The 24,922-nt window shown below is 39.5% G+C and overlaps 1 long non-coding RNA gene across 1 annotated transcript in view; it reads left to right on the top strand.

The window, feature by feature from the left end:
- Nucleotides 1-22,285, top strand: part of LOC118161329 — a 133,456-nt gene extending 111,171 nt beyond the window's left edge. The window contains exon 4 of the long non-coding RNA XR_004747950.1: nucleotides 22,171-22,285. This is a non-coding gene — a long non-coding RNA (uncharacterized LOC118161329). The remainder of the gene's footprint in view (nucleotides 1-22,170) is intronic.
- Nucleotides 22,286-24,922: the final 2,637 nt, after the last annotated feature.

Genomic DNA, 24,922 nt, shown 5'->3' with positions numbered 1-24,922 from the left:
GTACATCATTTTCAGTAATCATAAACTGACAACCTGACAACTCTCTTTTTTTTTTTTTTTTTTTTTTTTTTTTTTTTCCAATGGAAACTTGTTTTCAAGATGGGGGAATCTAAAGACTTCCCTTGCTTCTGGTGGACACTGAGAAGACTCTGGAGTACAGTGTGGTGTGACCGGCATAGGACTATAGAAAACAGGATGAGATGTTCATCACTGTACCTGAGCTGGAATCAGTTGTTCTAGTGTCATTCCTGACAGATATATGTTTATTCTGTTCTTAAAAATCTCCAGCAATGGTAATTTGCCAGTCATCCTTGGCATCTATTCCAATGCCCAATTATCCTTAACAAAAGAGAGATTTTTTTCCTGTTACTTAGTGTATGAATGGCCTGCTACAGTGCTAGAGTATGCCTAAATATTCACTGTAGGTGTTTTGTTTTATAGGTTTATTTATTTATTTATTTATTATTTTGCTTATGAAACTCCCTGAACTCTGCTCATGCATAACTTAGTCTACTGGTGAGATGTGTGATGCCATCTTCTGAAATATAGGCTTTTCTTTGTTATGCAGCGTACATATGCCCTTATGCTGCTCTCTTGGGAATTTCTTTTTCCTTTATTTATCTCTCAGTTTTTCTTCATGTACATAATAATGGACCATTATTTGCTTAGAAAGTTTTTGAGCCCATTTCATAAAGGTGAGATTTAACCTCTAGTACTTAACCTTAGAGATTTAACCTAGTACTAGTCAGACTTTTCCAAATAGACTATGTCACCTTCTTAAATAATCTGTGGATACCAAGTTAGAACATGCCCCAGTTTTCAGTCTGAATGCTTTGGATTTCCTTTCCATGCAAGTCAGGCCAGATTGATTTAAGGTTTGGGGAGCTGATGTGTGCTTGAGACTTGACCAGCCAGAGGTCTGGACTGCAGCTATGTGCATACAGACCCTGAAACTGAAACCATTCATCTTTCCCTATGATGAACTGGAATTACAAGTTCTCCACCTGCATTCTTGTCCCCTTTTTTCTGGGCATTAGGTGCAGAGGGTCTAGGAGATGATGTAAAAATGCTTTTATACCTACAGGCTGGGGGTCCCGTTTAGTGTGCAGTGAAAACAACACCATTCTATAGTGAAGTGCAACATGTTACCATGTTACCGTTTCTCCCTGGAGCCTGAATTACCTCTCTGAGATTTTACCAGCTTGATAAACAGAGGCAGTGCATCAAGGGAGGGGAAGGTTTTTTGGTTTGTTTCTTTGGTGATTTTTTTTTAATTATTATTATTTTTTTATTATTATTATTATTTATTTATTTATTTATTATTATTTTTTATTGGGGAGTCTGTCTCTGAGGGAAGAAAGGCCTTGAAACACCAAACCACCATTTTCATTAGGTTTTGTGTGAATGTTCTCAGCTTTTCATCGTTCTTTACTTAACAAGAAGATCCCATGACACTTTTCACATAACAGATACTTAGAAAAATTGCTCTGTCAGAAGCCCAATAGTCCATTATAAAATGGTTCTGAAGGGCAGATGTTTCAAAAGCCTGCACTTGGAACCCACCTGCAAAAAGACCATGTAAAGTAATTCAGGCATGTGACACAGGTTTTATTGTGTGAAGGTATACTCCACTGAATTGGTTATTAAAGTGTACAGCATGAAGTGCTATCTACTTGTTACATAAGAGATTTTGTACACAGTTATTAGGCTTCATTACCTGGGTTTTAAATAGATGTGTAGGGCATTTGGATCAGTTGTCACCACCCAAGAACAACTCTTAAAATGAAGGCAAGCAATTTGTGCTTAATGTAGTAGAAAAAGGGGGGAACCAGTAAGAGGACTGGCAGGATGAAATAGGGGGAATGTGCTTGAGGCAGTAATCCAGGAAGATGATTTTTGCATTTGCATTTTGAATGGATTTCAGGGGACAAGATTGCTTCTGCCACGGCCAGGAGGAAGGAGATTATCTCGCATCTCAGCAACGATAATGAGGGCCTGGATGAGCATTTTGGTTTTATGAATAGGAAGGGAAGGCAAAGTGCTAAATCTGCTAACGCAGGCAACATTCTGAGCTAGAACTGGGTGCATGGAGGCAGGCAGAGGACAGAGCCAAATGTGACATCCTGGTGTCATCAGAAGGGCAGTTGTGATTGAAAGAGGAGAGGCTGGAGGGCAGCTGCATGATGCCCTCCACATCAGGGTGCATTTTTGTGATCTACATGAAGTTCCCTTGGGGAATTCAGCATTCAAGTGTCTCTAACTTGACATTGTTTGTAGAGTCGTATTGTGGTTTTGTCTACCTTCTACAATATGTTTACAAATTCAGATTTGCAGCTTGCTTCAGCCATTCCCCATGGGAGTGCAGCTCACTCTCTGTAGATTGGGAAACTGATCACACTACACTCTCCTTCCATGAGCATTGCATTTCATCCCCCCAGTAAGGGAAATAGTGTGTATTAAAATCTAATGGTGGAGCCTAAGCTGTGAAAAAGAATGGGCTACTACTTTGGAGAATGACAGAGGTATGACACAAAATATTTTCAGTTATTGTTAAAATACTGTTTTTTTTTGGTGATATTTAAAAGAAAAGCTGAAATTTTTCATAGTAATCAAACACATTTCATAAAAGGCATTGCTTACAAAGAAGCTCATTTTTTTCTGTAAAGAGAGTTAAAAGTCTCTTTCTACCCATCCTATTTTAATCTCTGTTTCCTGTTTGTTTTCATCATTCATAGACTGGGAAGGAAGCTACTGTGTCTTATGGATTTTCCACTACTGTTTCTATTTCTGCTCTGAGAAATTACCCTTTAAGGGAGTGCAACAAAAGGCCTTTCTTTGCAGTGCTTTTGGTGGGCTGCAATGAAGTTAGAACCAATAGCAAAAATGCAAGTCAGAATAGTCAGTTTTCTCATGAAGCTCATGACAAATAGGAAATGGAATAGATGTTAAACACACACACACACACACACACAAAGGTTAGAAGGCTTGTCACCATGCTACAATTATAAGAAGTCCTGGATAAACACATGGTAAAGATGCCTGTGAAGGAGAATTTCTGCTGAAGCTGGTTCTTGATTTGGGCAAGACACCTAAGCTGATTTAGCTTAAAATCTTATGATATATGTTCAATATTAAAAGACTTTTCTGGAAATTCTTTTGGCTTATTAAAAGGAAATATTTTCATGTACTTAATCATCTTACCTGCTGGTTTACCTTTACCCTGTCAGGCAGCTTGGATTAAGAAGTTCGGCTGGTTCTGCTTTAATGGCTTTTTCTCCTGCCCTTGCAGAACAGTGCTCTTTTGTTAGGGCTCTTAGCACTTGAGGTGAAAGATTTTAAATTCCTGCAAACCTGTCTTTCCACTTACTAGAGTGGTTTGTGAAAATATTACTTTTCACAGCAAGATTTTATAATTACAGTGTATTTGCTTTCTCTGTTCTCCTCCCACTTTGTCAAAATACTTTTTTTTTTTTTTTTTTTTTTTTTTCTGTAGGGGGATACTTTCAGTGATAGATGCACTGGGTATTTTGTGTGGTAACACAGGTCTTCGATCACTTTGACTGCATGAGGAGCAGCTACAGCCGCCCAGGGCTGAAACCAGTATGTAGCAGGCCTGCTGCATTTTTTCCGGTTTTGGGCCTAGTTAGGTCCTGTGGACTAGCAGAAAATCTGGATGCCATCTGGATGGGATTGCACTGCTCAGGCGAAGGCTGAAGGGCTGGGAATCCTGCACCACTCCTCCAGGGAGTGTTTCCTTGGTATTTTTTTTTGTTGTTATTTGTTTGTTTTTAATTGCACTGTGGGAGAACCCCCCAAGATGTGCTCGGGACAGTGAAAATGCACAGTCTGCCTTTCCCAAATCTTTTGAGGTTGCTTTTTTTTTTTTTTTTTTTTCCCTCCCGAGAAAGGCAATGAAAATCACTGCATAATGGGCTTGGTTAAAGCATTACTGTGACTTCAATAAACCCTGGAACTAACCTCACATGAAGTGTTCTTATTTACTTAAACAAAGCAAAGAATTAATAAAATACGTTGATTTAAGTGCGGTTTTCTAATCAGTTGAAGATATTTCTTAATTCCTAGTATGATGACAAATAATTGCAGAGAATCATTCTGAATGCATTTTTATTTTCTCCTCCTGAAATACAAAATCACAAATACACGGAGAGTGTGTGTAGAAAATAGATAGTGTCCAAGTACATAATTATTGAAAAAGACATTCAAACAACATTCACTGTTTCCTGGATGCATGTATTAGATTCAGGGTTGCAGTAGATCCTGTCATATATGTGTATCAACCACTTCTGTGTCACAAGCAGGAATATGTTAAGCCCTTATCCTGGATTTATACAGTGCATCTGAAGACTTCACTTTGAGAAACTGATGTTAAAATATGCTCCTTTTCTATGGACAAAAATAAAAATCATTATTTGCCACTAATATGTGGAGATATTGTTATCTCCACTTCCATATCCACTTTCAGCAGAAGATTGAGTGAGGAAGCATGACAGTGTGACAACAGCTCACCTCTCCTTTCTCAGCCCCTCCTGATAGTACCATGCAGTAATGAGCATGCATTAGTTAGCTGTTTACAAAAACAAGGTGGATACCAAGCACCTCAAATTTATCTGTAAGGGAAATTAAGTGCGGTCAGCAGTGGGTAAGCTGTAGGACTTCATCATACTGCCTTGTTACCATAAGGACCTTACGCTCAATGGATTTACATTAGATTTTTAACTAATGACTCCCTCATTACCTTATGAATAACAAAAAGCAAATTACCCTTCTATTGCTGAGGACAAAGCCAAGGAATTCCTGACTTGCTCCTAATGAATATGTCTTTTTTTTTTTTTTTTTTTTTTTTTTTTTTTTTTTTTTTTCAAGCTGTGGCATGGAGGTGATCACAGCTATGAGCAGCAGCCCTCTGGTAATGAGAGCTTCTTTCCTCTTACTCAAATTGGGGGTGGGAGGTGCAGGACTGAATTTCCTACTCTGAGCAAAAATAGGTTACACAAGAAATATTTAATATGGCCTTTTAATACTATGTTATCATTTACGATGCTGGAAATTTAATATTTTTAACTTTTGTAATATTCAAAACAATATTAATTTCAGGTGAAATTTATTTCTCAATTTCAATTAAATTAGAGGCTTGGAAGGGAACTGTTCAAGTGTCCACTTCCAGTGTGCTTACATAGCACATTTGTTCTGGAATGATAATCTTGTCATACTGGTGTGTGAACTGTCAAACTGATGGGTGAAGGTTTTCCTGTAATCTGAAAGATTTTTTTTAAATTATTTTTTTAAAGAATTTCCTCTCTCTTTTCAAATATCTGACATAGTCTTCTATTGGGACAGTACTGTAGGCTTACTTTAGAGCTGAAAAGCTTTGTCCATTGCCACCATTAATAACTCTTAATGTATTCTAGTGAGCAAGACAGCACTAATATGTGATCTGCTAATATGCTCAGGCAGAAGACTTTTCCATACATAGAATAGTAATTGTCAAAATGAAAGCCAGTGGTTTTTGCTTCCTATTTCTTAACACTCACCAGAAGCTTTTGTGACCCAGACTGTGTAATTATACCCAAAGGAGAGATGTCCCAATTTGTCACTTAAGTAGCTGCAGTGATGTGGGCTGAAGTCATGAGGGAAGGACAAGCATGTTGTAGCATTAAATTTTTTTTTGTAAGTTAGAAGCAATGACTGTTAGTGATCCACGAGCATTTTACACTCAGAATGTTTTGCAATGATCTAGCTTACATCAGCTTTCTTTCCTACTAAGACCTGAGGTGGAGGAGTTGTCTATGTGCCAATATCTCATTTTCTTAGTGGACTCTTGCCTAAAATTGTATTTAGGTGTGAGTAGATTTTTTTTTTTTTATTGTTTTGCTGCAGGCCAAGGAGGGGTACTAACATTTTCAGGATGTAAAGTAGGTGATTGTTCCATATTCAAGGCTATTAATTTGGGTTGATGAGGCATTAATAAGGGCAAATATTGCTAGATATTATCTGATGATAAACTAGCAGTATGGTGAAAAGGAATGGATCAGTCATGATTCCTCTGGCTTCTATTTTTAGGACTTCAATTTTAATCAGCTTAAAAAACTTTTGTTGTTGATCTGATTTTTATTGTTTAACTTGCAAGTTTATGCTGTTGCTTGTTTAGCTTCCACATCCATGAGTTAATTTCTCTTCCTTTACATTCTTCAGGTGCTTAAAGATGGCGTGAGTCAGTGTTTTGCAGGTAAAGGTTTAGACAAGTTATGGATAAAATAATAATAAAGACTGTCTAGATTTTTATCTCAGCACAGCAGAGGGAGATGATTGAAAGATGAAGATGAATCTGGGTGGTCTTGATGTCAGAGACTGCTGTGACGACAGACGTTCACATCTGGGGGACAGGGAGAGAAAAAATATCTTAAAATTCTGAATTCTGAATTATTGTATTAGGCCTTAGTTTTGCAGTGCAAGAAACTTATCTTATTTGAAAAGTACCCCAACTAGCTATTTTAGCATTGCTTATCTTAAAAGAAAAAGCAGATAACAGTAATACGGTCAGGAATACCTAGCTTATTGTGGGAGCAGAAAAACTGTGATGCATGAGTAAAGAGCTGCTGAAACCTAACCCTCATCACCCCTTCCATACATTTTTTTTTTTTTTTTTTTTTTTTTTTTTTAGCAAATCAGGTCTTTAACGAATGAGGCTTGGAGCATTTCAGTGATATGGAGAAGTTTATGGAAAAGTGACTTACTAGAGCTGTAACTGAAGTGATTTCATAGTTTATTTTTAGACACTCTGGATTTAAGCTCACTAATTGAGGGTGGGGGTGAGAAGGGAAGGTTTGCTTGCAGTTGGGTTAAGCCGAGGTTATCTCTATTTGCCTCAAGCTTGGAAGAGTTGGCAGGAGAATTTACTAAAACTCGTGAACTTGCATAGGCCTGGCCTGTAACACCCCCCGCCCACCCACACCCCCTTGAAAGCTTTCTCAGCCTTCCACTCCAGCCAACTTCACTAACAAGAACACCACAATCCTGTCCAGCCCACGCTGGGAGGGTGTTAAATACTTTTTAGCCTACAACTCCTGCTCCCTACTCTGCTTTAATTTTCTCGTCCACCCCCAGTATGCTCCTGGGTGCTACAAGGGAAGGATGAGCACCATTTATCTCTTATCTCATTGGCTATGAGGGTACTTTCATAACCGCTCTGTGTTTCAGCGTTTCACCTACCACAGAGCTAATGTATTAAACTGGGCCAAATCTGGCACTCCTTTTCCCAGACAAAGGTTTTATTGAAGTCTTTAGGAGCTGTGCTTGGGACTTAGTGAGGTTGCAGCAGGCAGTGTTATTTAAAAGAGGTGTCCATAGTCCCTTGAGTTGATTAAGTTGATTGAAGGAACTTTTTTTTTTTTTTTTTTTTTTTTTTAATTTTGTTTCTTTTCTCCAGTGGAAGTAGCTAATCAAGACAGTGCTTTCAAGTCTGAAAGTGTCCCTAACAGTTACCTGGGAAGAGGTTTAAAACATCTTACTTAACATTTTCACATCTTGGTGCATGGGTTCCCAGCCGTTTCCACTCCTTATCTTCTGTTTAAAGGCAAATCCTAACAGCAATACTGTTCATTATACCTCCCCCCTTCAAAGTCATACTGGACAGTATCTGAAGGGGTAACAACAAGACAAAACAGTATCCTTCTGAAATAAGAAGTTATGACAGGTTGTTATTGGGTACAACTGTTTGTGTGCAAGGATGTGACAAAAGGAACAGTCCATCTAATTCTGACTTTACAGCACTAATAAAAGACTTGGGGTGAGAGGGTTGCTTTGAACCTCCCCTCTCCTTGCATACACACCCACATACATTCTCTCACTCTGGTTGATGACACAGTAGCAAAGTAAAAAATACTCAGTGTGTGTTTGTAGTTACTGAGCCACTGGAAGCAAAACAGTACCAGGGTGAATTGCCAATGAAAAGGGAAAATGAAAGGACATTTCTTTTAGTACTTCAAGAAAATGAAAGGTTCTCTCAAAACCCACCAAAATACCAATATGGCAGCTCCTAAATAGGGTGGGCAGGGTGTGCTGTACAGGGAGGTGTGGTGGTTTTATACAAATGAGCAGCTCAGCTACACTGTGCTTTCTTTCAATCCCCCTCCTCAGAAGGATAAAGAGAGAAAATACTGTAGAAAAAAATGATCATGGGTTGAGATAAAGACAAGGAGATCATTCACAGATTACTGTGAATAGGCAAAACAGACTTGATGTGGGGAAGCTTAATGTAATGCATTGGATATTTCTAGCGGACTAGAGCAGTGAAGACTAAAAGCAAACAAAAAAAGACCTTCCCCTACACTTGTCATGTAAACCCAGTACAGGAGGTGCTGTTGTAACCAAGGCAAATTTAGATAATTGAAGTACTTGTTTACCATTAAGAAGTTTAAACATAATATTAAAATAAGACCTTCTCTAAGAGAAAGAAATTTGGTAATGGTGCCTCCACTGACAGACATCCATTTCTGTCTGAGGCATCATTCATTTTAAGGTAATAGGAAGGGTCTTGCTAGTGGTATATTCTTTCATGCTTTGCGTTTTCACTGGTGCTGGACAGAAGTGTCCAGGTGTCTTTGCAAGCCTCATGCTTGGATCACAGCTGCAGATCTGACAGTACTTATCTGTTCAAAATTGTGGCCTGCAGACGGGTTTACCCTCTATGGATGGAGAGCAGCTCTTTTTTTTTTTTTTTTTTTTTTTTTTTTAATTAAAGGCAATCTGAAGATCTGTTTTACTAGTAATTGGAGAGAAGCTGGAAAGCAAATTACTTCAAGATGGACTGCAACGAGTTCACAAACTCATTTTGCATTTAGCAAAGAGATTCAGTGTTAGGAGGAGGTGGAGGCAGAAGCTGAGGATTGAGCTCAGTGCAGAGGCCACAACATCGCAGCTGTGTCAGGCTGGTATAATGGCTTCTGTAATTCACTGGTGCTTTGTGTGTGTGTGTGTCTTTTCCATTGAGCTTAAAAAAAGACTTGCCTCTAACTACTCAGGCTCCAAGAAGAAATCACTTGAGCACTCATTGTTATTTTTTCCTGTGGAAACCTGGGTGAGCCTCTTCGTTTTGTTTGCTGACTCCACCAGTCCTCTTGGCATCACTACCTTTTCTCTGTCTGCTCAGTGATTTGCTAGGACAGGCACTACTGGAACTACTAAGTTGTGCAATGAGTATACGACTAGAAGAGCATTCTCGGTCACTTACGTATGTATTTAGCTTAAGTTCATCGAGGTCTACTGAACAAAGCTACCAGAACTATACTATAAAAATGTACATAATTTTACATAGGGACACCTATTAATTACTGAGTCACATCTGGACATAAAGTTTTTTTAAACAAACAAACAGCCAACAGAACACCACCCAGTCTTTCCATGGTGTGTGCATTTGAAGGACTTCTGAAGTGCCTAATTGCACAATCAGGAAAAATAAACCTCTTGTGTTAGAATGGGCTAGATATTATTTGAGACAACCATATCTATGTCTTTTGGTGTTTAATCTTTGCCAAGAATTTTGTTTGTGGTTTCCTTGTCTTCTTGCATCATGCCATTTCATCTCCACAGCTTTTTTTTTTATTATTTATATATATATATATATATTTATTCAACTTTTTGTTTCAGATGTGTAACATTTTTCCTTTTTTTTTTCTATACCCAAACAAAACCTCTGTTTTGATTTGATTTGCCTTTTGTATTTTGTTAATGATGGCAACTGAACTGAATGTATTGTACTAGTGGCTGAGTTTCTGTTGCTCAGCTCTTTTTCTATGACATTGATTTTTACAGTGTAATTTCTATAACAATTAACATTCCTCCAGGCTGAGAATAGCTCTAATGGAAGCATGTCTGTGAACTGAGGGAGCAGAAGGAGTGTTCTGGGAGTAGAAAGCTTAAACCATGAGGTTAAACAGGTCAAATGAGAAGAAACAGTCAGTTGAAAGAAGTGAATAGTATAGAGGATTAGAAGAAGGGAGGAAGCTTAGTGGCTGGGCTTTGCAGTGAGATTGTTACTTTTGTGTAGGTAAATTCTCTTTGTTTTGACATCAACATTCAGAAATATAATCTTTTTTTTTTTTTTTTTTTTTTTTTTTTTCTTTCCCACATACCTCTGCCTTAGTGAGATTCTGCTGCTCTCTATAGATGCTTTTTCAGACTTCTGTTCGTGGAAAAAGAAAATACTTTCATTTGGCAAAGACAGCTAATGGATTGTAATCTGCTTGCTGCTTTCTCACAGGTGCACATGAACCCAGTTTCAATAGTAAGGTACCACAAATGTTAGCAGCTTGTTTTTCCTTTGCCAGGTACAAGCAGAGTCCAATAAGAAATAGAAGAAATGTCATGTTGTCTAGTGTTTGTCTCCAAAATGTTTTTGACTCTTAACTTCATTAGACAGTTGTCTTTATCTACTGATGTAGATTTCTTGTCTTTGATGGTGAAACCAACTTTTCCATCATTCATTATTACAGATGATGGAAGACCCTGGTGAGAGTGGGTCAGTCAAATCCCTATGATTCTGACTAAGAATCATACTGCTGTCTGTGCTTTAAAAAGTGACAATAAGCTAAATGTTTCTGGTACACTGCGGCTGAAATATTTTAGCAGTGGGTTCCAGAAAGGAACAAAATTGAAATGTAAATTATTACACCAATTTCTTCTATTTTTTGTAGATGTCTTCCCCCATGTTTAGATGTAACAGGGCAAGCTCAGAGTGTACCGTATGTCACCTAAGAGTAAGAACTGGAGGGTTTAAACTGCATGGAACTCCTTGGTTCCCCTCAGAGAGGAGTGTCCAGGTTTCAGTTAGGACAGAGTTATTTTTCCTCCTAGTAGCTGGTAGGGTGCTATGTTTTGGATTAGGATGAGAAGAGTGCTGATAACATGCTGATGTTTTAATTGCTGCTGAGCAATGCTTACGCTAAGCCAAGGACTTTTCAGCTTCTCTCTCTGTCCTGCCAGCGGGCAGGTTGGGGGTGCAGCAAGAGCTGGGAGGGGACAGACCCAGGACAGCTGACCCAAACTGGCCAAAGGGGTGTTCCATACCATCTGATGTCTTGCTGAACAATATATAAGGGTGGCTAGCCGGGGTGGGGGGGGGGGTGGCAGCTGCTCGGGGTTGGGCTGGGCATCGGTCAGTGGGTGATGAGCAATTGCATTGTGCATCACTTGTTTGTACATATTATTATTATTTTCTATCTTAATAAACTGTCCTTATCTCAACTCACAGGCTTCACTTTCCCATTTCTCTCCCTCATCCCAGAGAGGGAGGGGGGAGGGTGAGCGAATGGCTGTGTGGTGTTTAGCTGCTGGCCGGGTTAAACCACAACAAGGAGCTATGTGGAATCCAGTGGAAATTTTGTACAGGATCTTCTGGGTTGTTACTTCAGATGAGATGTACCATTCTTTCACAGAATCACAGAATAGCCGAGGTTGGAAGGGACCTCTGAAGACCATCTAGTTCAACCCCCCTGCTGAGCAGGATCACCTAGAGTAAATTGTGCAGGATGGCATCCAGGTGGGCTTTGAATATCTCCAGAGAAGGAGACCTCTCTGGGCAACATGTTCCAATGCTCTGTCATATTCACTGTAAAGAAGTGCTCCCTCATATTAAGTCAGAACCTCCTGTGCTTCAGTTTGTGCCCTTTGGCTTTTATCCTGTTGCTGGGCACAACTGAAAAGAGACTGGCTCCATCCTATTGACACCCTCCCCTCAGATATTTATACACATTGATGAGGTCTCCCCTCAGTCTTCTCTTTTCCAGGCTAAATAGGCCCAGCTCTCTCAGCCTGTCCTCATATGACAGGTGCTCCATACTCCAGTCCTCTCATCATCTTCGTAGCCTTCCTCTGGACTCAATCCAGTAGCTCCATGTCCCTCTTGTGCTGGGGAGCCCAGAACTGGACACAATACTCCAGGTGTGGCCTCACCAGGGCTGAGTAGAGGGGGAGGATCAACTCCCTTGATCTGCTGGCAATACTCTTCCAAATGCAGCCCAGGATACCATTGGCCTTCTTGGCCACAAGGGCACATTGCTGACTCATAGTCAGCCTGCTGTCCACCAGGATTCCCAGGTCCCTCTCTGCAGAGATGCACTCCAGCAGGTCAGCCCCCAAACTGTTCTTGTGCTTGGGGTTATTCCTCCCTAGGTACAGGACCCTGCACTTGCCCTTGTTGAACTTCATGATGTTCCTCTTGGCCCAACCCTCCAGCTTGTCGAGGTTCCTCTGAATGGCAGCACAGCCCTCTGGGGTATCAGCCACTCCTCCCAGCTTTGTGTAGTCAGCAGACTTGCTGAGGGTGCAATCTGTTCCATCATCCAGGTCATTGATGAATAAGTTGAACAAGACTGGACCCAGTACTGATCCCTGGGGGACACTGCTAGCTACAGGCCTCCAAATAGACTCCACATCACTAAGCACAGCCCTCTGAGATCTGCCATCCAGCCAATTGCCAATCCACCTCACTGTCTGCTCATCTAGGCCACTTCTCCTGATCTTGTCTATGAGGATGTTATGGGAGACAGTGTCAAAAGCCTTGCCGAAGTCAAGGTAGATCACATCCACCGTTCTCCCCTCATCTACCCAGCTAGTCATCTCATCATAGAAGGATATCAGATTGATTAAACATGATTTCTTCTTGGTGAATCCATGCTGACTATTGCTGATCACCTTCTTAACCTCCACATGTTTGGACATGACCTCTAGGATGAACTGTTCTATCATCTTTCCAGGAATGGAGGTGAGGCTGACTGGTCTGTTGTTGCCTGGGTCCTCATTCTTGCCCTTTTTGAAGACTGGTGTGACACTGGATTTCTTCCAGTCCTCAGGCACCTCCCTTGTTCTCCACGACCTTTTAAAGATGATGGAGAGTGGCCTAGCAATAACATCGACCAGCTGCCTCAGCACCTGTGGGGGCATTCCATCAGGGCCCAGGGATCTGTGAATGTCAATTCTGCTTAAATGATCTCTGACCTGATCCTCTTTGACAAAGGGAAAGTCCTCCTTTCTACAGACTTCCTCTCTTGTCTCCATGGTCTGAGATTCCTGAGGGAATCATTAGTGAACAGAAACAAGAATCAGTTTCTTTTCTAAAATTCGTCTTATTTCTGCTGATTTGTGACCCTATATTAATGGTTTTCCATTTTGTACAGAAGCATCTTTCCTTGTTTTATTATTTGTAATGATAATGAGTAATGAGGAAATGGCTTCATAGGTGATAAAGGGCATAACAAAAGTCCTGCTGTGAGTTGACTGTAAGCTAAAATGTGTTCAACTCATCAGCCTTGGGCACAGTTCTCCTGCCGTGTTTCATCCTTCCTTCCTCCATTCTCTGTTTTCTGATAGGCTTTGCAGTCTGGTCTTTGCCAATAAAGCATAATGCATTGGAAGGAAAATGGGAGTTAATTGTCTTTAATGGATGATTGGGAAGGGGGGAACGGAAGTAACGTTTTAATATTAAGAATCAGCATTGATTCTGAATGTACACATGCTTTTAAGCTTGTTTTAATAAAACTATTTCAAAACCAACTCCTTCAGATATATTGGTGATCTTAGCAAAATGCTGTGATGGTTGGCATGCTTTTATTTGAAATAGGAACCCTAGAGGAGCTAACACAGAGCACATTAAAAACCTTTATCGCCCCATCCTTGTATTTTTCTCCTCCTTTTGCTACCTTAACATCCAATCAATAAGCAAAATAAATAAATAGGTAGAAATAAATCAGAAATAGATGTTTCCTCTTTGGGTGGTTTGAATGGCTTTTCCTGCTGGAGTATACATTAAGGTTCACTTTCACTTACCTCTGAAGACATATCTTGTGGATCTTTGCCTGTCCTGATGCTCTGAAGTGGTGATGGGTCTGAGTGCCATGGTAGGGTGCTCATCTATTTTGTTTGTATAAGTTTCCTTTCATTGAGGCTAGTCTCCGTTCTGGACTGGCAGTACTGGGACCAGGGAGTGGGGTCTTGAAGCTCTCTCAAACAATTAGATAGATATCTAGTGATGTAGCAGTGTTCGCAAGGAAAGGTTTATGGAGAAATTTAGGATCTGTCTTACTGGGACGTTTTCATTTCAGAGGTTCCTAAGCCATCTCAGGGTAAGCTGGTACTTTCATGTAGGGCATGGTAGAAAGAGTGTCTTGTGTACCCTAGCACAGAGGAAGTACAGGGTTGACATAGCTGTTAGCAGTTTTGTAGCTAAGTCGTTTCATGCCCGCTCAAAAAATTAAGACACCTTTGATACGTACCTCTAATCTGTGCCCTGCAGTTGTGAATGCACTGTTTCCCTACCTCTCCATTTGTGCGTGAACCACAAATGGTGATGCCTGCCACTCTGCTGCTGCCCATGCCACCTTTGCTGAAACAAACTTCTTGGCCCATTTCACATCTGCAGCAGGTAGCATCTCGCAGACTAGTGGTATGTCTCTAAATTTCTCCTTGGTTCTGTTCTCCCTGGACTATGCTCTGTCCTGTTTTGCAGAGCTCCTTGCTACAGACCCAAGAATTCAACCAGTTTTTCCAGGGAGGAAGGCTGAGTACCTCTGCTGTTTGCCAGGGAAGCCAGTGGAAACCAAAGCACTATCATCTGTGTTTCCTTGCCAGCTATTTGGATCTTTTTTTTTTTTTTTTTTTTTTTTTTTTTTTTTTTTTTGTGAAACATTTTTGTTCAGCTGATTAGGATTTTTTTTTTGGATGAATGAGATTCTTGTCAGAAAATAACAGTCAGAGTTGGGAAATAAGTCAAACAGAAATATATTATTAAAATAATACTGAGAAAATTTCCAAGCATGATCTGAATGCAAGTCTTGATTTCTTTTGCTGTGAGTCAGAGGAGTGTGGACTGCCCCTTTCATCTGTGTAGTGTTGGATTCTGAGAAAGAAATGCTTGGTATTTAATATTTGATATGTTATTTTAACTATTTCTCTGCTGAGAAGTAAGAAATATCCAACTGGTGGCCATTTTTTCAATAATGAAGTGCCTGGTCTGGTCTCAGAAGTTACAAGACTCTGCAGTTAAAGGCTGCAGTCTTCTCTCTCTGGCAACTTCTACTCTAGTTATGTAACTTAAAGCAGAGGAAGAGGTTCAGGAAGACATAGATTAAGTAGAATGTGATATATTAAGTAATGCAGGAGGCACTGTGGTGAAATTAATTGTCATGTTTTTGATGAAAAAAAAATAAATTTAGTTTTTAAGTCTACAGTGCATGAATTTGGAGCCTGAGTAGCCTGGAATATTACTGAATATTTTATATCAAACATACACAAACAATCAAATAAATATTGGATAAAAAGTTTGAGTAATGCAGGTCAACTTCCTTAAAAATATCAAAATTTGGAATATATTCCTACTTGCATTTTGTCAACTTCTGCTCTATATGACAATAGGTTGATTGTAGTGAAAATTTATATCCCAAAATGGTTTGCTCTTCTGAAGCTGATGATGTTTTCCTAAGATTGCAATGTTTTAATGACTCATACCTTGTATTTTAAGAGTGGTAGCTGAAGTTAAGTCAAATTTCTTCTTCTCTTCCCCACATGATTACAATTAAGTTCATCATTTAAGCTGAATTCTGAGTGACTGGTTGCATATAAAAATACAGCTTGCAGTTTTTTCTTACCTTACATATATGGATTCATTTATTGCCAGAATTAATTACACTTATAAGAAAGGTATGTAGCTAAAAGGAAGTGGTGGAAGCACTGAAAGCTATTTCCTTTTTGAAATCTCTCCACTTGAAAACTTTGATGTCTGCAAACCTGAAAGCTAATGTGCTGTTTTTTTCTTCCTATGGTTATTACTTTTCTTGTTGCACACAATTAATATATTTAAGAATGAAAACTGCAGATGTATAATAGATTATTTTCATTTTTTTTTTTTTTATTATTTTCTTTGAGTTTTCTTTAAGAATTGAATGTAAAAGAGGTTAAATGATGGACGTTGTAAACAAAACATCTCCGGGCATTTTGGAGTAAGATATTCTATTAGTCTGTACTCTGAGTTAAGATTTAGCTACAACTTGTATACAACAAAGGAGAATTGAAGCAGTGTCAGTCTTGAAGCCACTTTTAATTTTTATGATCTGTGGAGGGATTTACAAGTGTGGGCATTCTTGGATGTGTTGTGATATTACTTTATCTTTGTTATTTTCTTGTGCTTTTTTATTAATAGTCATTACACAGATTGTACCTAGAATGTCTTATTTAAAAACAAACAACACACAACAAATCTTGCTGGCAAATTGTGGATGCTCTGCAGTTCTCCTCCTTCCCCAGACATAGAGATGCTAGTTTTAATTTGAAAGGAGTAAACCTCCAAGTTCTACTCCCAGATTCTGTTTTGAAGGACTTATTAGTGACCTCCACTTGGTAAATTTTCATGTGAAGATATGCTTAAATATTTTTTATTTCATTTTTTTTTTTTCCCAAGTTCTTTCTATAATTTAAATAAAATTTCATATGGAAGGCTTGCTTTACAGTTAATGACTAGATTTACAATTAATCTTGAGAAGAAGTTTGTGTGTGTTTTCATTTGTATTGTGGCTGTAATAAAAAAAATAAAAATTCCATATTAAGAAGAAAATGCGCAGAAAGAAAAATAGGTCACCTTTTCCATTTTGACTTGATTCCAGTGCAAAGCTAATTAATGCAAAGTTTTCATGTCTTAAGAGGTCGGATCTGCAATTTAGGACTGTGACCAGCAATTAAGTGGCGGATAACCCAAGCTATGCGCTTACTTATATGTGCATAATAAGCCAACTTAAAAATAATGAACTGTTAAGAAATCATTTCTTCAACCTACTGGGCATGCATACTTCTCTTTCAACAATACTGTGGGGAAGTCCAGGAAGAGCAGAACTCTTTCTGAATCAGTGGAGTTGAATAAATCCAGAGCCCTCTGCGTGGGGGGGCCGCGCCCCCCAACGGCAGAATCGCAGGGATCTGCAAGCACAGCCTCTGGGTACCTGCCTGAACTCCTCTGGCATCTGTATTCTGTGTGTTTTGGGTGAGGTTTGGGGACAATGTGTATGTAGGAATGCATTTCTGAAAGCTATGATGTGTTGGAATATTTTTTCTCTTTTGAAAGAAATAAATGTTTGGTGGGAGTTGGGAGGGTGAAAGGGAAGGGAGGTGTGGTTGGGTAAGGCTTTGGGATCCTGTGCTAAAAAACTCCTGAAGCCGTATTGTAGTTGAGGGTGGCTGCCTGAAGGTATTTGCAATCTACAGTGGCAGCTCTGAGGGAGAAGTTAGAGCTTTCATCACCTTCATGCAAGAGGTGAATGTAGTGGCAGAAAAGTGCTGTGGTCCCATCTCTGGCTGTGGCAGGGGCAGCTCTGCTATATTCGGACCCCTGTGTTAGATATTTCTCTCAGCCCTAACCCTATCTCAAATCTGAACTTCACGCAGAGCCTGTGAGATGAGGTCCTCCCACAACGGCTCAGACGAGGAGGTTCTTGCATCCTTGGGCACACTGCCGGGGGCAGCCCCTGTCTGGACCTACTCTTCAAAGGCCTTTAGGTCCTGTTTCCCCTGGAATCCTAAGTTGATGTTGAGCTCTGAGCTAAGAACATAATTAATAGGACATCTCATTCTCTTTGCTACGATTATTACACAACAGGGTAATCTTGGTGCTACTTTTCCTCTCTGACAGGGGATTCAGACTGCTGTTGTTCTTCCATCTCTTCTGTTCCAGTGGGGGGATGGCAGGGATCACAGCATAAAATAAGGCATTGGGATGACTGTCACAGTGCATATGGGCTTTGGATTGATGTGACCTGGATTTGTATGGTTTGCCTCCCCCATATTGTATTTCTTGATGGTGAGGGGAGATTTAGATCATCTTCTCTCATGAGAAGATGTCCATAGCTCATATTACATATGGTCTTGTCCCCAGATCTCTCTCCTATTCTCTTCTAACCATAATTCCAAAATTAACACTACATTCTCCCTCCCCCCACTTCCCCCCAAAAAAAGCAAGCAACCCACCAAGCAAACAAAAAACCTCATAAAATGAAATTTTTAGCTGTATTGTATAGGATTTTGAATGGATGTAAATAAATATGAATTGCTTCTTTGAAGGTCTTGAGGTATTCTCTTCATTGTCTGTCATTATCACTGTCATCCTTCATTTCTGAGCATCTTTCATAAATGCGTGGAGTAAAGTGAGAAGCAATTGGTTTCTGGAACTTCTCTTTTCCCTCTCCCTTTCCCTCTCCCTTTCCCTCTCCCTTTCCCTCTCCCTTTCCCCTTCCCCTGCCTTTTGCCTTTTGCCTTTTTTCCTTCTTTTCCAAACATTTGGAATCAATGTGGCTCAATTTGCCACTTCTTTGATAGTATCCTTGGAAATAATAAAGCTAAACTCTGGGTCACATCAATATGATCTTAACAAAGTGATATCATTTTACCTGCTGAAATGACAGTCAAAAATTGTTAGTAGTAAGGATTGCTGTAAAAATTGTCTTTTATGAGACCTTTAGGTTGGGTGAATGGGCATAATACGTTTTGGAGGAGGGAAAAACATCAAGATTGTTTTCTAGAAATATATTTTCATTTCGTGAAAGCCTCATATCCACTTGATTTTTAACTTCCCTTATGTCACAGTGGTGATGGAGTTTAGATGGTGCTCTGCATACCATCCCCTACCTTTTTGTATTTGTATGTGGATGTGTGAGCATGCACATGGGAGTTTCTTTGATATTGCTGTTTTACAAAGCATTTGGCATTAAAAGTAGGGGAGAAGGGGAACTTCATCCTGTCTGGCCAACTGTGTGATCTGTAGCCAGGTCCATTTTGGCAGGACTGGCTCACACAAACCTGTGTTTGTGTACACACACACTCTTCTTGCTGAACGTTTTGTGGGAAGATCCTGTGGAAGAAGATATGTCTGTGTGTGTGGGTTGAGTGGTCTGATTTACTCTGTTGTGTTTTAATTGATTGTTTTATCTCCTCTTCTCTTCTCTCATGTTCTACCAAATCATAGGAAGATCCAGCTTTTTTTTTTTTTTTTTTTTTTTTTTTTTTCCCTTATAAATGACAAATGTGTTTCTGATGATTTTGGAAGGCTTTTGAAGAGACAGGCTGGGCTTCTCTGACTATTCTTTTTTTTTTTTTTTTTTTTTTTTCCTTTTAGATAAAAGTATTAAAAGATAGTTACAGTTGGTTGCCTGGATAGTAGAGCTTATGCAGAGGAGGGGATTTACTCTTCAGTATCTCAACCATGTATCTTGGTTTAATTATTCAGTTAGTCAGCTGCTTCATGAAATATAAGCACATGGTTGCATAAAAATGAAGTGAAATAGTCTATCTAGCCATCTTGAATCTTAAATAAAGATGGTATTGTTTTGAATGTGTTAAAAATAACAGAATTTTCTTCTCCTCTTTGCAGAGATTAATTTAAACCTTAAATCAGATCATGCAGAATTAGATACCTGAAGCCAGGCAGACTTTCAGACCTCAGTTAAATGAATGAAATATGTACTGCAATTATCTAATGTCTTTTCATAAACTCCTCTGTTCCCCCTGTCTTGTGAAAGTATATAAGGAAATGTAATATGGTTGATTTGTATGTGCAGGTTTGCTTGCTCAAAAAAAAAAAAAAAAAAAAAAAAAGAGGGAAATACTGTGGCTTGTAATTTGCTGTCATAATTTAGGACCAATTCAAAAAATCCAGATTCCCTTTGGTTTCAGTGGGTTCAAGTTTGAGGATGAACATCAAGGTTTGCCCTCTAAACAACCCAACTCTATTCTGGTGCCCATCTATTTTTATTTTTAACTCTAGAGCAATAAAGCATACGTTTCAAGTGATTTTTCCAGCACTAGCTTAGACTTCTGGCTTTTCTTGTTCACACCAGCTGCTGACAGACTTTAAGGTGTGTGTTTCTGCATGTTTGAAGAAGGTATCATAGATATCGGTGACAGCTGGGCTTTGAAATATTCTTGGCAACCATCACAAAGTGCATGGGGAAGGAGTTGTCATGAACGTTTACAGACCATGCTTCTTTCACGTGTTAGTCTTCTAATAATGACCCCTCCTATTTGAGCCTGAGGAGCTAGAGGACTTCCTCAGACCACAGAAACAGATCCAGGCATTAAAGCCAAGGATCCAAGTAACATTTTCATGATGGCATGTTTGATTAATCGAACTTAGGTTTCATTTTTTTCTGTGGCTGCCAGAGGTGTCCAAACTCTTGTGTCCCCCCCCCCCCCCACCCCCACCCATGGGTATTTTTCCCTATTTTCATTTTAGTTGCTTAAGCTGGAAAAAGATGCTGCTTTACAGTAAGACAGTTGGGTTTCCAGGTTATAAAATTCAGTAATCACATTCCTCAGCAAGTAATTAAATGCAGAATTTTATGTTTAGTCACACAATCAGATAAATGTATAATAGGAAGAGATTTGTGTTCACAGATGCTGTATCTGCTTCAAGTGTAAACTGAACCAACAGAAGTCTCTGAAGGCAAAGCAGTGCAAGCGCTGCACAGTTACTCGGGACATGTCTCCAGCATGTCAGGAGAACATTACAGTTTATATACATCATGATTATATAAAAACTGATTGCAAGTTCCTAAACCAGTTATTTGCATAAACCGCAAACTGCTAGGTTGTCAAGCCAGTGACCTCAGCGGTAACCCTTGAAGCAGTGTGTGTGTGCACGTGCATGTGTAGCATGGGATTCCACCCCCACACCCTTTTTTTTTTTTTTTTTTTTTTTTTTTTTTTCACATGAAGATTTGAGATTTCCTTTCTTTTCACACTCAGACACCTAATTTGGACAAGGATCATGCTATCTAGATGTGAAGACTTGAACTTCTTCCAACTTTGTTCAACCACAATGTGTTTTATTCAACCCAGTAAAAAAAAGCAAAGGTGCACTTAACAATCTTACAAAGAACGAAAGTTCACTGTTGACAAAATATCATTTCTCTTTTATCCTTCTCAGGATTTTCAGCTTTTTTATTTTATTTACTTTTATAAGTGACCTTTTATTTGGCTTTCTCAGTGTTAGAAGTGTCTGTAATGACATTTGTGGGGTTGAATCTATGGATGCTTCTGATCTGCTAGAGCCCAGTGTCTCTAGTTCATGCTGTAGGGCTCCAAGTGTTACAGATGTGTTCTTTAAAATGGTGTGATTTCAGACTGAAAAGCCTGCTAAAGCTGGCTTTCTCCAAAGTTAGAGAAGCAGATGCCACACTCACATGTACATGGAAATGTGTACAGTATGAATGAGAAAATGAGTATTTGTAGTAATGCTACATACAAATAATGTATAACCTTAGGAATAAGAAATACATAGTATGAGAACATATTTTCATGAGAATGTACTTGCATGAGCAAAGTGCAAATACAGAGTTCTCTGTATTTAATCTTAGTGATGGATATTTTATTACTGCTTACTTAGTAAGGCTAAAGTCTTAGCCATAGCATTTGGCTGCTAAACCTGCCACAGCAGATTGTGTTTTTAAGTTGGGCAGGTGTTACTGTGTGTGCCCTGTGTGGCAAAGGGTGTATGCAAGGGGCTCTGCAAGCATTCCGGAACAATCACTGAGCTGATTCAGTAAATTAAATAAAAGCTACTGAAAACCGGAGACTACAGAAGCTGCATGGAACAAGAAAACTCGCTTCTGGGGGTGGATCTGTGTTCTGTTGACACAATTTGGCTTCCTTTTGTAGCATGAAAGTTTAGTAAGTTTTACATATCAAGGCTCTGTTTAAAGAGCACATTCCAGGTTGGGTTTCTGCTCAAGATTTTTTTTTATTTTTATTTATTTTTATTTTTTTTTTTCCTTCTTTCTTTTATAAGGAAGCATCCTGACAGAAAGTTTGGACTTGCTCCAGTAATTGAGGAGGCTGCAGGATTTGTTGTAACTGAACATGAAAAAACTTGAAATACTGGCTATGCAGTTTTATAAAAGCATTTTTTTTTTTTGTCATCTTATAGTCATTTGACCTTGCATTAGAGCATTGTCTTTGACTTGAGTGCCTGAAAGAAATAATATAGTACAAACAAATTATTTTGAAGTACATATTATAATAGTTTTATTTATTTATTCATTTATTTATTTATTTATTTTTACAAGGCATTACCTAAAGTTACTAAGTGCTCCTGTCCTGTTTACATTTTCTTTATTTCAGGCTTGAGCCGCAGAACAGGGTGAGGATTTACAGTTCTGGAGGAGAAATATGAATGGGATTGAAGGATTTACATGGAGGACTCTGAACTCCTTCCCTTCCTGAGTCAGGAAGTATAGATGAGTGAACTATGGGATAATTTGTAATTAACTTGGTTCTTACTTCAGAAGGTCTTTAGTCAAAACAGGAAGATACAATTCGGATGAATATATATAAGAAGAGAACAGACTTCAGATACTGCAGACACACCCCTTAATTATAAACAACAGCTTTTGGAGTTTTCTGTTCCTGTTTAGCAATAAGAGGGTTTCCAGAAAGGGTGGAAGGATGGTGTGAGGTTGCTTCAAATCACTCCTCCCCCAGCCTTCCAAAACTCTCTCAGATACAAAACTTTTTTTTATTATTATTTTTTTATTTTTTATTTGGTAGCTTTTCACCCAAAGTCAAAGATTCCTAGGCTACTAAAATGATTTTAGCCTTTCCCAAAGCAGTTCTGAGTTAAGACTGCAACTGGGGAAGAGCGTGAGCTGGAGCTGTATTAGACCCCTGCATGTCACTTGTCATAACAAATAACATGAGACAGATGGGGCAGTATTGGCCCAAGATCCATCCATACTGCATCTGGACTACTTGGGAAGTCTCTCAGAGTGGACAAGATGTGGGAGTTGCTTCCAAGGGCTGCAGCTCTGGCTTGGATTTCTCCTGCATCCTTCCCTTGCTCCTTCCCTGCCCACAGAGGAGAAGGGAGAAACTCAGAGCCAAACCCAGTGGGGTAGATGGGAGATCACTTCAGGTTCACTCTTTGGCTCTGACTGTAGATGCATGGGACCATCATTAGGAAAAGGCATGCAATCTTTTTGTGGAAAATAAATCTTTACTTTGGGAGCACTTAACATATAACACCTTCAGGTCCTGACCAGCAAATAAGGTCCATGCTTCTTAATACAATCTGTTCAAAGGAAGTAGATCTAATTCCTGTTGTAAAAGCATAACAAAATGGTGGAGCCTTAGATTTTTGCAGGAGGTTCTCACTTGTGTGTCTGTATGGGTGGGTCAGGAGTATATATGTGATCCTGTGTAGGTACTAGTTACGAGCAGTGCATAAGAGGGTGCACTTCTGATTGAAGTTATCACTGCACATACAGCTCTTGCACCAAGCTGTGACACAACAATAAATAGTTAATAACTTGTGAAAATGAGCTTTAATGCAGGCAGAGTAGCAGAAGTATTTTTGTATTAATTTAAACAGTCTAACAGCTTAGGTTCATCTTGCTTATTTAAGGAGGGCTGAAAATGGGAGTTGCATCATCCAGGGCAGCTTGGGATGGCTTCCTAAATGAGTCGTTCCTTTACGTGCGTGGGGGCAGGCTATCCCCCTCTACTCTAGTCCACTTCAGAGGGCCAGCACTGAGATGTTGCCGTGCCACCAACTGCCCTGCATCCCAGAACAAATGGTGTAGGAAGAATGGCTCTAACAATGACACTATAGTCTAGAAGGTGCCAGGGAGGCACCTCAGTCTTAGTCTTTGCCTGAAGCAAAATCTGCAACAGGTGAAAGTGTATGCTGCAGAGGAAGGGGAAGTGTATGGTGAAGCAAAACAGGTTGCAGCAAGGTGTGGGAGTGTCTTAGCACACAGAGTGGGAGAAGAGTAGGCAGCAGAGCAATGTGGGTGTCAGTGGTGTGTGTCAAAGTGTCTGGAGCTCAGTGGGTGGAGGAAGGAAACAAACAGGAGTACAGACTCATGAGAGTTCACAGAGAGCAGGATGAAATGATGCAGTACAGTGAAGAGGATGGGAATATTTCAGTTGAACCATGTTCGCCAGACACGTTTTTCCCCTCCATAGATATTTCTTGGTGGGCTTTATTTGAGAGTAAGTTTGAAGGAGTCTCCCCTGCAGCTGGTGAGAGAGAAAAGGTGAAGACAAAGTTGGGAGCCAGAAATAAAACATTTCTGAATTGGAGGAAAGAACAAAGGGGTGAGAAATGTGCAGGCAATAATGAGAACATTTTTTTGAAGTGGAGAATTGGAAGGTAATGGGAAAGCAGGGATCTACATCAGGAAAGACATACAGTGGTAAGATTGCATTTCTAGGTTTCTCATTTTTAGTCACCATTATAATGTGAATGGCAATTCGTACTGGAGGGAAGAAACTTCAACTTGTCTCAGCAAGGAAATGAAAAAGCCCCCTCAATTTGTTTGCATACACAAAGAAAGCTTTAATGCAAGTTTGGGAAAGCAGCAGAAACATTTTGATAGTAATTTCTGTTCTTTATAAGTTTTAGTGAGAGGGAGTGCCTAGGGTCAGACAACTCAGTAACCGTGAGCCTACAAACCCACACCTGGCTGTCTTGTGTTTTCTAAAAATGTGCTGTTTTTCCTATCTTTTTTTATGCTGTCTTGCTAAGAAAAAAATAATGTTCTTAAGATTTATTTTGAAGTTAGTCATAAAGAAGTACAGTTTTATGCTGGCCTGCATATTCACCACTGTGGGTAAGATTAAAATGGTTGTAAATGTTTTACAGATTTGGGCTTTGCATGAGTAGCATTTGTCCTGTCATAGATAGGTGAGCATTCACCTGGAGAGATGTGGCTTCTGTCTGAAGCCAGAGCAGGTCTGATGCTGCCCTAATATCTCAAGTTGGCAAAGGCCTTCAAAACAGAGATAAGCCTGGCAAAATAGAAAGCACTCTGTGCTTGTGGTTGTATTCAGTTTTACTTTGTGCCTGCTTTTTCTTGGCTACAGCTGTGCTTCT

The sequence above is a fragment of the Oxyura jamaicensis genome, chromosome 2, assembly GCF_011077185.1.
Source record: "Oxyura jamaicensis isolate SHBP4307 breed ruddy duck chromosome 2, BPBGC_Ojam_1.0, whole genome shotgun sequence".
NCBI classification, from domain to species: Eukaryota; Metazoa; Chordata; class Aves; order Anseriformes; family Anatidae; genus Oxyura; species Oxyura jamaicensis.
This window is presented reverse-complemented; position numbering and strand designations above follow the sequence as displayed.